This window comes from Solanum pennellii, chromosome 8 (assembly GCF_001406875.1).
Source record: "Solanum pennellii chromosome 8, SPENNV200".
Classification (NCBI taxonomy): domain Eukaryota; kingdom Viridiplantae; phylum Streptophyta; class Magnoliopsida; order Solanales; family Solanaceae; genus Solanum; species Solanum pennellii.
This window is the reverse complement of record NC_028644.1, coordinates 55,979,459-55,992,368: the sequence shown is the minus strand read 5'-3', so window position 1 is coordinate 55,992,368 and position 12,910 is coordinate 55,979,459. Positions and strand designations below refer to the sequence as shown.

The 12,910-nt window shown below is 33.0% G+C and overlaps 1 long non-coding RNA gene across 1 annotated transcript; it reads right to left on the bottom strand.

Annotated features, from left to right (window-relative positions):
- Nucleotides 1-2,193: 2,193 nt before the first annotated feature.
- Nucleotides 2,194-4,304, bottom strand: LOC114078475. The gene is made up of 2 exons (XR_003580154.1): nt 4,235-4,304; nt 2,194-2,655 (listed from the first exon to the last, which is right to left on the bottom strand). It is a non-coding gene; the product is annotated as an uncharacterized LOC114078475 (long non-coding RNA).
- Between the last annotated feature and the right edge of the window lie 8,606 nt (nt 4,305-12,910).

Genomic DNA, 12,910 nt, shown 5'->3' with positions numbered 1-12,910 from the left:
GTGTCGTAGGGATTTTGGGTATAGGCTAGGGGGGTAATTGGGTATTATCCCTTATTATTATTAACAAATTGAATAAAGAAGAACCTATTTCATACCAATATTACAACAAATTTTATAACTATACAACGATAAAATTATTAATATTCTATACATCTATACTCAAATAATTTATATATTAAGCTAATTTCATTTTATTTATATTACCAAATTCATTCAAAACTATACATTTACTGGAAATTCTAAAAAAAACAATTTTCAATATTATATTTTTAATCGACATACCCAATCTTCAATGATAAAACAATTTCTATTCAAACATTTATACTCAATTCATTCATAAATTGCGTCAAATTCTCACGAAGTCATGATTTTGACAGCATACTAAATAACCAAAAAAATACAAAAAAAGGTACCAACAAATTTACGAAATCATGATTTTGACAGTATACTAAATAACCAAAAAACAAAAAACAAAAAATATAAAAAACATACCAACAAATTCACTAATACAATTTCAAAACAATAAATCATAAAAAAAATACTAACATGAAGGACACCATTCACAACAAAATAAAAAATTTTCAAACAAAAGAAAACCTCAATTAAATTAATTTAAATTTCTGAAAAGAAAATCGAGCAGAGAGAAACGTGAAAGGAAAAATGAATAAAATCATTTTTTAAATTTAATTTAAACAAATTAGAGAGAATTAAAGAAACTGAATTTCTTAATTAATTTGAATGACCTTCATTTATGCTAATTATAGTTATCTTCAATTAATTTAATTTAATTAATCTCCCTATTTCTTTTTTTTAAAATCTTTTCCTTCAAGAAATTATTTTTTATAGTTTTTTTTTATCTTTTTATTTTTTCAAAATAAATGTTTTCAATTATTCAAAAAAAAAAAATCATTTTTTATGATCTATTACAACCTGGAATTTTTAATGTTATAACTTTAAAAAGTAAATTTACTGCTATAACTTGAAATTATTTATATAATATATATCATATATAAAATTTTCACTACCATCATTGCTTATTGACCTGAAATAATGTTTAGAAGCTTTAAGTGTGTTACATTCCTGCAGTATTCATCACCCTTTTAACGAATAAAGAATCTCATGGCATCTGAGTAGCTTAAATAATGTCTAAGAGCTTGTACAAGACCTCCGAGAGGTCAAGTACGTCGTGCTAGGACTTGAGTAATGCCCTAACTTCTAGGGTGTGCTCTCGAATCGTGACAAGCTTAGTATCAGAGCATAGGTTATGGGAGTAGTTCATGATGTGAGTTTTACAAAGGTATGGGTTCAAACATATACTGTACTAGGCGTATTAAAATTAGAGATATTAAAATAGATTAGAATAAAAATTGGATTGGTTCATACCCGTCAAAGTTAGCTTTGAGCTCAAATGGGCTTAAAAGCTCTATACTTATAAGAATCAATACTTTAATGATCGGTGTATAAGCTAAAAGTCTATAAACTAAGGGCCCGTTTGGATGGGCTTAATAAAAGCAGCTTTAAAAAAGTATTTTTGAAAGTGCTGAAACTTATTTTTAAAATAAGCAGTTATGCGTTTGGATAAAAGTGCTGAAGTTAAAAAAAAAGTTGTTGATGTGTTTGGCAAATAAGTGCTGATAAACAGTTTTTTAAATCAAAATGTCTGAAATACCCTTAAAAGTTGTTAACATAATAAAAGTTAATTAATTTATATTTTACAGCCATAAATAATTATATTTTGCTATCATTCACATATTTCTTTCTCATCACAAATTATTTATAAGAGTAATATAAACTTATTATAGATTTTAAAGATATATAATTTGAATAGATCAAAGAACGATTTAAGATTTATTTTAGTTTCAGCCATAGGTAATAATAATTGTCTAAAAATATTAAGGGCAAAAAGGTAAAAATGTGGTCAACTTAAAACAGCTTATAAGCTAAAAAAAAAGCACCCCTACCCCAGCTTTTAACTTTTTGCTTAAAATAAGTTTTTTTTAACTTAAAATAAGTTATTTTGAGTATTTCCAAACAGCTAAATAAGTCAAAACCCAGCTTTTAAGTCAATTTGACCAGCTTTTAAGCTGAGCCAAACAGGCTCTAAGTCATCTACTATATAAGTAAATAAATACCATAAACAAATATATAATCTATTAAAGTTTCATTAAAACTAAATAAATAATTACTCTATGATAAATACAGTAACTAACCATATGATTAATAATATATATCCAAACACTACTCCTTAAATCTAGTAGAGTCCACCTCTCCACATGACCACATCCTTACTAGAGCATGTATATACATTTTTCCTTTTCACATGTATGAACCATTTTGTTTTTGCTTTTTTTATCTCATCCGCTACATATAGGTCACTTCAATCTTATTTTGTATAATCTCATTTTTAGTTTTATCTCTCTTAGTATGCTTACATATTCAATTGAGCATCCCCATTTTTGCCACCTTCATATTTTGAAGTGTATTTTTTACTGACCAATACTTTGCCTCATATAACAAATTAGGTCTAACCATTACTTCTATAAAATTTATTATTTAGTATTAATTATACATTTTTATCACACAATAACTTGAACATAAGCCTTCATTTCACTCGCCTTACTTTAATATGATATGTGAAATCATCATTTATCTCTCCTGAAAAAACAAAAAAAAAGAAGAAAAAAACATTAGAGCTGTATCCAACTAATTAAGACTTGTATCAACTAAAGATGGGATGTTGAAAATGATGGATATATAGTCTCAACTTAAAAAATGTACTAGTGCTCTTGACTTTTCCAAATGCCAATCAAATTTGAGGAGACTTTTTTTAACGGATTGATGTTTGTTGGATGTCATAAGCCGTTGTTATTTAAAGCAAAAGAACAACACCACTATTTCAGATGAAAAAAAGCAAAATGAGAAAATGTTTACATCATCGACCACTTCTTGTTGACACTCAAGTCAAATATAATCTTTAAAATAATTAAGATCAACAAGACTTTTGCCTCAAAATATACCCTCTAAAATAATTAAGATCAACAAGACTTTGCCTCAAACTATACCTTTATTAGACTGAGACATGTACTTTGTCACTTTGGATCATTGTGCAAGGTAGGCACTAATTACAATTTTTTAATTTTTGAGAATTAAATCATTTAAGTTGATAAAAAAAATTGTGTATATAATTTATATATTTTTTTGAAATGAAATTCATATATTTATAAATTATGTAAAAAATATTACAAGTCAAAATATATTAAAAATTCACACTTAAAAATAGACTTATTTAAATCTCAAAATTCGAAATATGTCTCATCAATTATGAGGAGATTAATCTTGAATGTTATTGGTTACTCATTAAGATATTTAAAACGTTAGAATGAGTAGTAACTACATTGTTCCTTTTAAGTACATTTTATGTGTGCATCAGTTTGATAAGAGTTGAGTGTCAAACTCACTCAATTATTTTTTTTATATCTAAATTATTCTTTTTTTGTAAATTTTTTTATTTACTATTGGCAGGGTTAAGAATTCGCATAAATTATCACTAATTAATTTAAAAAGCACGCTCTAAACCAAATATGTAAATACACACTAAGGCGTGTTACTACTTTTGCCCTTGTATACACTCTAAGGTGCTTTACTGCACCAGTTTGATAAGAGTTGTCAAAACTCACTTAGTTTTTTTTTTTCCCTCGAGTTCTATATTGGAAATGTTAGAAATACACATAAATTATCACCAATACTGACTAAACCAAATATGTAAATACATACTAAGGTGCTTTTGCCCTTGAATTTTCGTCCAGTAATTTTTTTTTTTTACACTTTTTATATATATATTTTTCAATATTGACTTTTAAAATCATAAACTCACCTCTTCTTCTTTGTTATTTCTAAGCCATTTTTCTTCATTTATTCACCTATATTACATATGACTTATCCTTTTGTACTAGACAATTAACAATTTTATATCTGAAAATTTTGCTAGTGAAATTTCAAATTGTATGACAGCATCCCCTCCCCTCCACCCATATAAATTTTTGGAGAAGTACACGAAAATGCAAATGAATCAAGAAAACGTTGGTAACTCTAATAAAATCTAGAGAGAGATATAGAAAGCGATGGGGGGTGACAGATAGAGCAGTGAGCACACATAGTTTCAAGCATGTAAAACATCATGCTAGAAAACACCATGTGTGCTCACTCTCTTCTGTCACCGCCCCTTTTATTTTACCTCTTCGATTCAATTATCTCCAGCATCTGTTTGATATTAGAAATAAACAGTTTAGATTAATGAGATTTGATGTGTGAGGGAGGAATGATGCACGTCTTATGGCCTTTATATAGTTTTATCACGCAAGGAATAAATGTATGTTTATCTCCAAATACACTCTCACGAAACTTTCCAGGTATTGTCTCACTTTATATTGACTTATTTTCTTTTTTAACTTTTTTTAAAAAGAGTAACTATTTTTCTTATTAAGTAATAATTTAATTTTAAAATATCTATTTTTATTTTTAATGAAAATAATTTATAACCACTCAAATATATATTTATCATTTATTTTAGATCACAAATAAAAAAAAAGGAAGTGGAGCCCCAAGTATACTAGAGGGATTTAATTTTTAGGTTATCTTCCTTTTTCAAAAAAAAAAAAAAAGAGAAAAAATTGCAACCAATTTTATGAGAGACCATAAATTAAAATTACTCTTGTCCATGCTAGTTCTTGTAAATCGAAATATCTTTATGTGTTACGAGCAGCCTTTATCTTTTATTTCCTTATTTTGTCTTTCTTCTTTTGTTCGTTTTAGGTTGATATTTATTTGCCTAATTTGGCTATAAAAGTATTTCATGAAAAGAGGATTACATCCACAAGTAGTGCATCGTGAACTTGGCCCCTTTTTGTACAAGTTCCATATAAACTTATTGACTATTTTACCATTTATCTAGATTGTCTTTGTCAATTTGCATAGTTTATATCTTTTACTTTTACAAAGATTAGTCATACTTTTCTAGTTAAAAATATATATTTATGACACAGTTTTGATGTGGTAACACATTTTATTTCATTTTTTTTAATTTTTGTTGGTCGTGTGACCATTTTATTAAAAAACCAAATAGGTCTGGCCAATCGGCCCAATAAGAATTAATAGACAAGAAAATATCTAATCCAACCCAACGAGACCTGATGTAACTATCCTCGTGCCTAGCCCTCTTGTCTTGTCCCCTTATGCCTCACGTTAGATTTCTACTGTACACATTGTACAACTCATATTGAAAGGGTAGCAACAAAGAACAACATGCTGAAACCATAAACTAAGTCTTAATTTGTAGCTAGATTCTCAAACCTCAGATGAAGCACCAAAGCCTCTCTTCCTTTGTAGCTAGAATCATAGTAGCATTGCGGGAAATCTCCTGAAGCCTCGCCTCATACTCAGACACAGTCATGGAGCCATATTCCAACCTCAAAAATTGATCATGTAGTCTATCTCTAATACTAAGGGTAATGAACCTTGCCAAGAAGGTCTTAGAAAACTCTGACCATGAAACGAGGGTAGACCTAGTTGGCCTAGTCTCAAGATAAGAATGCCACTCCTGCTTGGCTGTCCCATCAAGCAGTGAAGTTGGCCGCTCTTGACTCTACTTAGCCCAACGTACGAGGCCATCCCTACCAGATAGCAAGTGAACCATTATGGTTACACACTTGTTGCTCATGTTTGGCTTAGAGTTTCACCATGATGGGTGTGATGAGGTTTGAAAAGAAATGAAAGCTTAGACCTAGATTTCTTGGACCTTTTAAGATCTTGAGTTGAGTGGGATAGGTAGCCTATAAGTTGGCCTTGGCACCTAACTTGTCATTTATTCATCCTTTGTTCCATGTCTCCACGCTTTAAAAGTGTACGTCGGATGAGTCTCATGATCTGATTTCTCTTGATTCAATTATGTAGGGTCTAAACTTGCCTAATTTGTCTATAAAAATATTTCATGAAAAGATGATTACATCCACAAGTAGTGCATCCTGAACCTGGCCCCTTTTTGTACAAGTTCCATATATACTTATTAACTATTTTACCATTTATCTAGATTTTCTTTGTCAATTTACATAGTTTATATATCTTTTAATTTTACAAAGATCAGTCATACTTTTCTTATTAAAAAGTATATTTCTGACACAGTTTTGATGTAGTAACACATTTTATTTCATTTTTTTCAAATTTTTGTTGGTTTTGTGGCCATTTTATTAATTGACAAACCAAATAGGTTTCGCCAATCGGCCTAATAGCAATAATAGACAAGAAAATCTCTAATCTTGGTCAATAAGGCCCGATGTAACTATCCTCGTGCCTAGCCCTCTTGTCGTTGTCCCCTTAGGCCTCACAAATGATCTGCTCAATATTACAAGCAAGTTAATCATATGTAGATTAGAACAGTCTGCTGAAACCATAGACTAAGTCTCAAATCATAGCTAGATTCTCAAACCCCAGATGAAGCACCAAACCCTCTCCTCCTTTGTAGGTAGAATCATAGTAACATGGCGGGAAATCTCGTGAAGCCTTGCCTCTTACTCAGAAACACTCATGGAGCCCTATTCGAAACCAAAAAACTAATCATGTTGTCGATATCTAACACTATGGGGAATGAACCTTGCCAAGAAGGTCTTAGAAAACTCTGACTATGAAACCAAGGAAGAGTTAGTTGGCCTAGTGTCAAGATAGAAATGTCACTCCTGCCTGCTGTCCCATCAAGCAATGAAGTTGGCCGCTCTCAACTCCATTTAGCCCAACGTCCAAGGTTATCCTTACCAGATAACAAGTGAACCATTATGGTTACACATTGTTGCCCATGTTTGGCCTAAAATTTCACCATGATGGGTGTGATGAGGTTCAAAAAGAAGTTAAAGCTTAGACCTAGATTTCTTGGACCTTTTGAGAACTTGAGATGAGTGTGAGAAGTAGCCTTTAAGTTATCCTTGACACCTAGCTTGTCATCTATTCATCCTTTGTTCCGTGTCCCCATGCTTTAGAAGTACATGTCGGATGAGTCTCTTTTCTCTAGACTCAATTATGTTGGGTCTAAACTTGTCTTTTGAGAAAGAGCCAATATCTGTTTTGGATAGGTAGGTTTGGAAGCTTAGGACCAAAGAGATCGCTTCAGTGACATTTACGAATTTGGGTCAAGGAGACCTCAATTTCGTATTCCAATAGTTTCATTGAGTCTAAAAGGTCAAGTTTGGTCAATTTGCTTATATAATTTGTGTGTAAGGGTTTCAAAAGAAATCTCAAGGGTTTAGTTGCTGATTTTTATATTTGTTGATTTTCTTGTACTTGGTATGCCTAACGATTGCGGGAGGTTTATTGCTTTTGCGAACCTTGCTTTCACAAGGAATATGTTGATTTCATGAAGGTCTAAGTGACATGACCAACGCGATTGGGAATTACCCTTTCGTGTTTGTGACCTTCACGAAAGTAGTAACATTTCAGAAGTTTTATGGCCTAGCTAGATCCTTACATGAGGAACCAAGGCTTAAAAATGTATTACGACTAATTAGGAAGTGTGTAGAATCAAAACATCAAGAAATGACCATGATGTCCGGTGAGCTACTAACTTGAACTAGTGGTGCTAGCATGGTTTCAAAAAGGGCGTCTAAAGGGTTGTTCATGGTAAGGTGATGGGAGTGGACCTAGGTGCCTATGAAGTGGTATAAGGAAGCAAAAACAAGAGATGAGTGTTATCCTTCAAGGGCAAGCCAAAGCTAAAAGTCCAAGGCTGCCCAAGAAGGGAGGCTACTGCCTCAGCCTTCACGAGCATGACCACGTCTCGTGGTCATGACCACGACCAAGTGGGGAGCTTGTGAAGATTCCTTGGACAAGGGGGAAGGTGACATGAAGGGTTAGCTACTGTCCAAGACATCACGAGTCACCTCACGACTCGTAGTGCACTTTATGGAAGAAGGAAAGCAGTCGTGAAAATGCCTAAGACGTGGGGGAAAAGGAGGGAGTTTTGGAAGAGGCTATTGCCTAAGAGCACCACGAGCCACTTGATGGTCCGTGGTGCATGTTCACGGAAGGAAGGGGGTTGTCGTGAAGTTAACTTAGAAAAAAATGGAGGTGGCTCATTTAGGGGAGCTACTGCCTCACTTTTGATGACCACCACGACGGTCCATCAAGCACTTCACGGACCCTGAGTGGGGCATGAAGGTGGACGGGGATTCACGGTTAAAGTTAAGTTGGACTTCACTTTTAGAAGTACAACTTAATGAGGGGTAGTTTGGGTATTTTGGAGGTTGACTATATATTAATTTTAGGTCAATCAACACCCATTTGCCACTTCAGACCTCAAACATATATTGAAACCCAATTTATCCCAATTCTCTCTACATTTTCTCTTTACTTAATCCTCCATTGAAGAAACCAAGAAGCTTGAAGAATAATACAAAGTCTCTAAATTTCTTACTCAAATTTTGTGGATTAAGCTCTCTAAGGTAGGGACTATTTCACTCTTGGGATTCCTTCCCCAAGAGTTCCATTCAAATTTGATTTCTAAATAACCCAATTCCAAGGGTTCTTCTCTACAAATGGGTTTTCTTCTAAACTTGAAATGATGATTAATTATGATGAATTGTAATTAACTATGGCTAATTAAGTATATATTGTTGAGTAATTGATGTTGATCAATGGGTATTTCATGTGATCCATGTCCTCTCCCCAATTTCCCCTATTCTTGGATTTGCTTGTGAATTAGTGGGGAGTAATGCGTGTGTTGGTGGATAAACTTGAGTTAACTATGTCATATCACTCACCCATTGTCATGTATTTATTTAGATTGGATGAATTCATGAATGAATCCCTTTCCCTAGCCCTAGCTATGAATTAGACTTATAGATGATTAGGGTTGCTATAATTGATTATGGTATTGTTTTCACTATATTATGATGATGATGAGTGGATCATTGGTCAATTGTGATGGATTAAGGGTAAGATCTTAAAGAAGGTCTTCAAATCTATTTGGTAAGACTTTTATGATTATGAGTTCTCTACTTAAATAATGATGGTGTATTCTTGATGATTATGTTCAATTGAAGTATTCTATGTGATTAGATTAAGAATATGATGATATGATGAAATGTATTTACTATGTGAATTGTGAGATCATGTTAAGGTTATGATGATACACGGTTGAATGTGAATCACTTGTGTGCCTTACTATGATATTATTATGATGTGTTGATCTCATAAATAAAGGGTTGTTATGAAAGGAAATTCTCATGCAATACTTAATGAGCTAATGATATGATATACAAATGGTTAGTCTCCTATGACCTATATTAAGCTATGATGATTAAGAATAACTTAAAGGCATTTCAAAAAGGAACTTTAGCTTAGCATCGAGCGAACTTGACAATGAGAGGTGTTGACTACGCATAGAAGGGAGATTCACCAAACATTCTCATGAGATGAGGGCTCCAATAGCTAATGGGCATGTAGAGGGTTCAAGACATATCTCCTANCTACGCATAGAAGGGAGATTCACCAAACATTCTCATGAGATGAGGGCTCCAATAGCTAATGGGCATGTAGAGGGTTCAAGACATATCTCCTAGTTTCTTTACTATGTTGCCTCCATAGGAATACTAGCTAGTGGATCCACCTAGAATGCTATGTTCATGTTTTGGTCCTACCTTGACAAGTAAACCACCTTCTTTCGGTGTAGGGTTTCATGACACCGGATTTCATGTTTAGCTCACATGGTCTATTGTCGGTTAAGGCAATTGTTCTCAAAAGTAAAATGAAAGTAATAAAGTGAACACTAACTATGGTGACTTAAGGGGTTCTACTTAGTGTAGGTAGGGGTATGGGACTCTACTTATACATGGCACAAGTTGGACTTGAATGAAGTCCTAGGAGGTTGTTCTTATGTACTTATGATATGTATGAATTGTATATGATGACTTTACATTTTGATGATCCTATGTGATATTAGTTTTATTGGTCAACATGCTATTGGTCTATGTTGATGTACATGATTATGAACATGCATGATATAAAGATATATGAAGCGCTGACATTGCTTATGATCCTTTACTTGGTTTACTTGACTCTGTGGGGTTATGAGGCTTCACATAGGCATTGCACTTGTAGGCATGGGAAGGGGTTGTGAGTAAGGGTCTTATATGTTGTGATGTTATGAACTCTTGTACATGAATCATTTCTAGGACATTATGTTTGAGTTGTTATGCTTATATGATCTTGATATGATGCCATTTATGTTGATAGGACATTATGTTGATAATATCCATGTTGACTTAACTTTATGATTGTATTGGTCTTGTGTTGAATATGGACTTGTCTTCAGTGATGTTATGTCTATTGGCTTGTATGTGTTCTTGATTGTGCATAAAGGCTTTTGAAAGTGACTTAGCATGGTTTTTAACTAAATGTCCCTTTAAGCATGATTTCAATGTTTTATGTGCATATGTTTCCATACTTAGTACATGTGATTGTACTAACCCATATTCTTTCCCCTTTTCCCAAACAATGTAGGTTCGGGCTTTTAAGGTATCAAGGTCGCTTTGCAAGAAGACTTGGACTTTTACCCATATTTTGGTAGGTCCTCTAGTTCGAGGATGGTGCCACATACTCTACCTCAGTAGTATTACTATAGTCTAAAGACATTTCTTTCTTTCATATTGTTGAAGATATTGTTGTAAGCCCTATGTGGCAAATATGAATTTTTATAAGGGCTATGCCCGAATGTTCTACTTCATTTTTAGATGGTTTAATGTGAGACATTATTATTAGACTGAATTCTTATATGTTGGTTATGTTGTCTAAATGAGAAGCCTATGTAAGCTTCATATGATAGGAGTTTAAGTACACTCCGTATGTAGTATGTGAGAGGTCTATGTATACCTCAGTACGTAAAATGTTTTAATTTTTCCATATTTTAACCTATGATATGTTATGACGAATGCTAAGAGGCTTGTCTAAGTCCTCTCCGAGAACGCCGGTGCTAGCTACGTCTAGGGGGTTCGCCCCGATCGTGACAAAAGTGAAGGCCTGTTCCTGAAAGTGAAGGTCAAGTTTTGGCGGGGTTCATTTTTGGAAACACATGATCGCTTTTGCGACATTAAAAAGGGTTTTTGATCTACTAATGTCGGGGTTTAAGCCTCATTTTCCCTTTTAAAGCTTGGTGAAACTCGTGGAGGCGATTTTGAAGAGATTTGTTGAGTTAAATCATCTGGTAAGATTTTGTGACCCTAATGCTTCATTTCCCTTTGATTATTCATAGATTTAACATCAAAACTTCAGATTTTGATAGGCAAATGACAAGATTTTTCAAGAACTTGACTTCTAAACTCATAGAGTATGATATAAGTATTGTTATTTATATAATCTTGTTGTGATTACTTGATTGAATTAGATTGTGTGACTTTAGACATTGTTCGAAAGGAAAGGACTCAAACATTTTGCCCTCCCATCAGTAGTGCCAAACAAGCTCTATGTTTTAAAAGTTTTAACGCTCACTAACTTATTTTTATACATGGATCAAGTGAAATAGAGTATTAATTAAATTATGGACTTGACCAATTAACCACCAACTAAATTAATATTTTCTTAAGAATAACTATCAATTTAATAACCATAGTTAAACAAATAATTCAAAATTCTTATTTAATATTTACAAGAACAGTCAAAATAGTTCTACTGCTCATAACGACTAATGGATTGTTACATCATCTACCTCTAAATCAAATGTATGTTAAAGAATAGAAAATACCTAAATGCTCACAAAGTTGGGAATATCTGATTCGCATATCCGACTTTGTCTCCTCAGTAGTTTTCTCAGTCGGACGATACTTCCATTGAACCTTACTTAAGTAATTTTTTTCGAAGTTGCCTATCTTAAATGGTTTTCAGATCCTTCTCAAAGGCCAAATTTTAATCAATTAACATTGAATCCCATTGAATTACATGTGAGAACCATCCTGATGATATATTTTAAGATGGAAAATCAGATACAGGGTAAACATCTGACAAATTAGGTGGCAAAGTCAACTCGTAAGACACCTCACCGATATGATCAACAATCTCGAAAGGACCAATATACCTTGAACTCAATTTGTCTTTGTTTCCAAATATTATCACACATTTCATGGGTAAAACCTTCAACATGACCCGTTCTCCAATCATGAACTCCAAATCATAAACCTTTCGATTTGTATAACTCTTTTGCCTACTCTAAATTACAAGAAGTCGATTCTAAATTAACTTGACATTGCCCAAAAAATCCTTTAATAAATTTGTGCTCTACAACGTAACTTCAAATGCACTCTACCAACTAATCGGAGATCAAAATCTCCTACCAACGTCCGATTAGTTCCATCTCAATGCTCTAATAATAGCTATGATTGTACATCTAATGATAAAAGTTGGTACAAAATGTAGAAATCACACGTAAAGTATAGAAAAATTAGGGATCGTACTGATAATTAAAATTGTTGAGCACATGCTGCTTATATAAGAGAAGAGTCATAAACTAGCTACACTAGGAAACCTACTACAATACAAACATATTATTTACATCAGTAGTATTACTACTATAACTAAAACACATTATCTTAATTCACTTCAGCCCCATGCGTGATACATCATCTTAGTCGTACATAAATAAGGATTGAGTAGTCTAGTCCTAATGTGACTCTATCTACCATAACAAACATGTCGGTCAACTTTCTTGGACATGTTCCTTTGATATGTCCCAATCATATTATTACTTCATCGTCAATACTTTCCTTTCAAGCTAGTGGTGTGGAGGAACTGTAACTCCTAGCTTGTTGTGAATTTTAGTAAATACTTATTTTTTTAATGTATTGATATGAAGGTCAACTAGCTGATACTTAGACCTCAC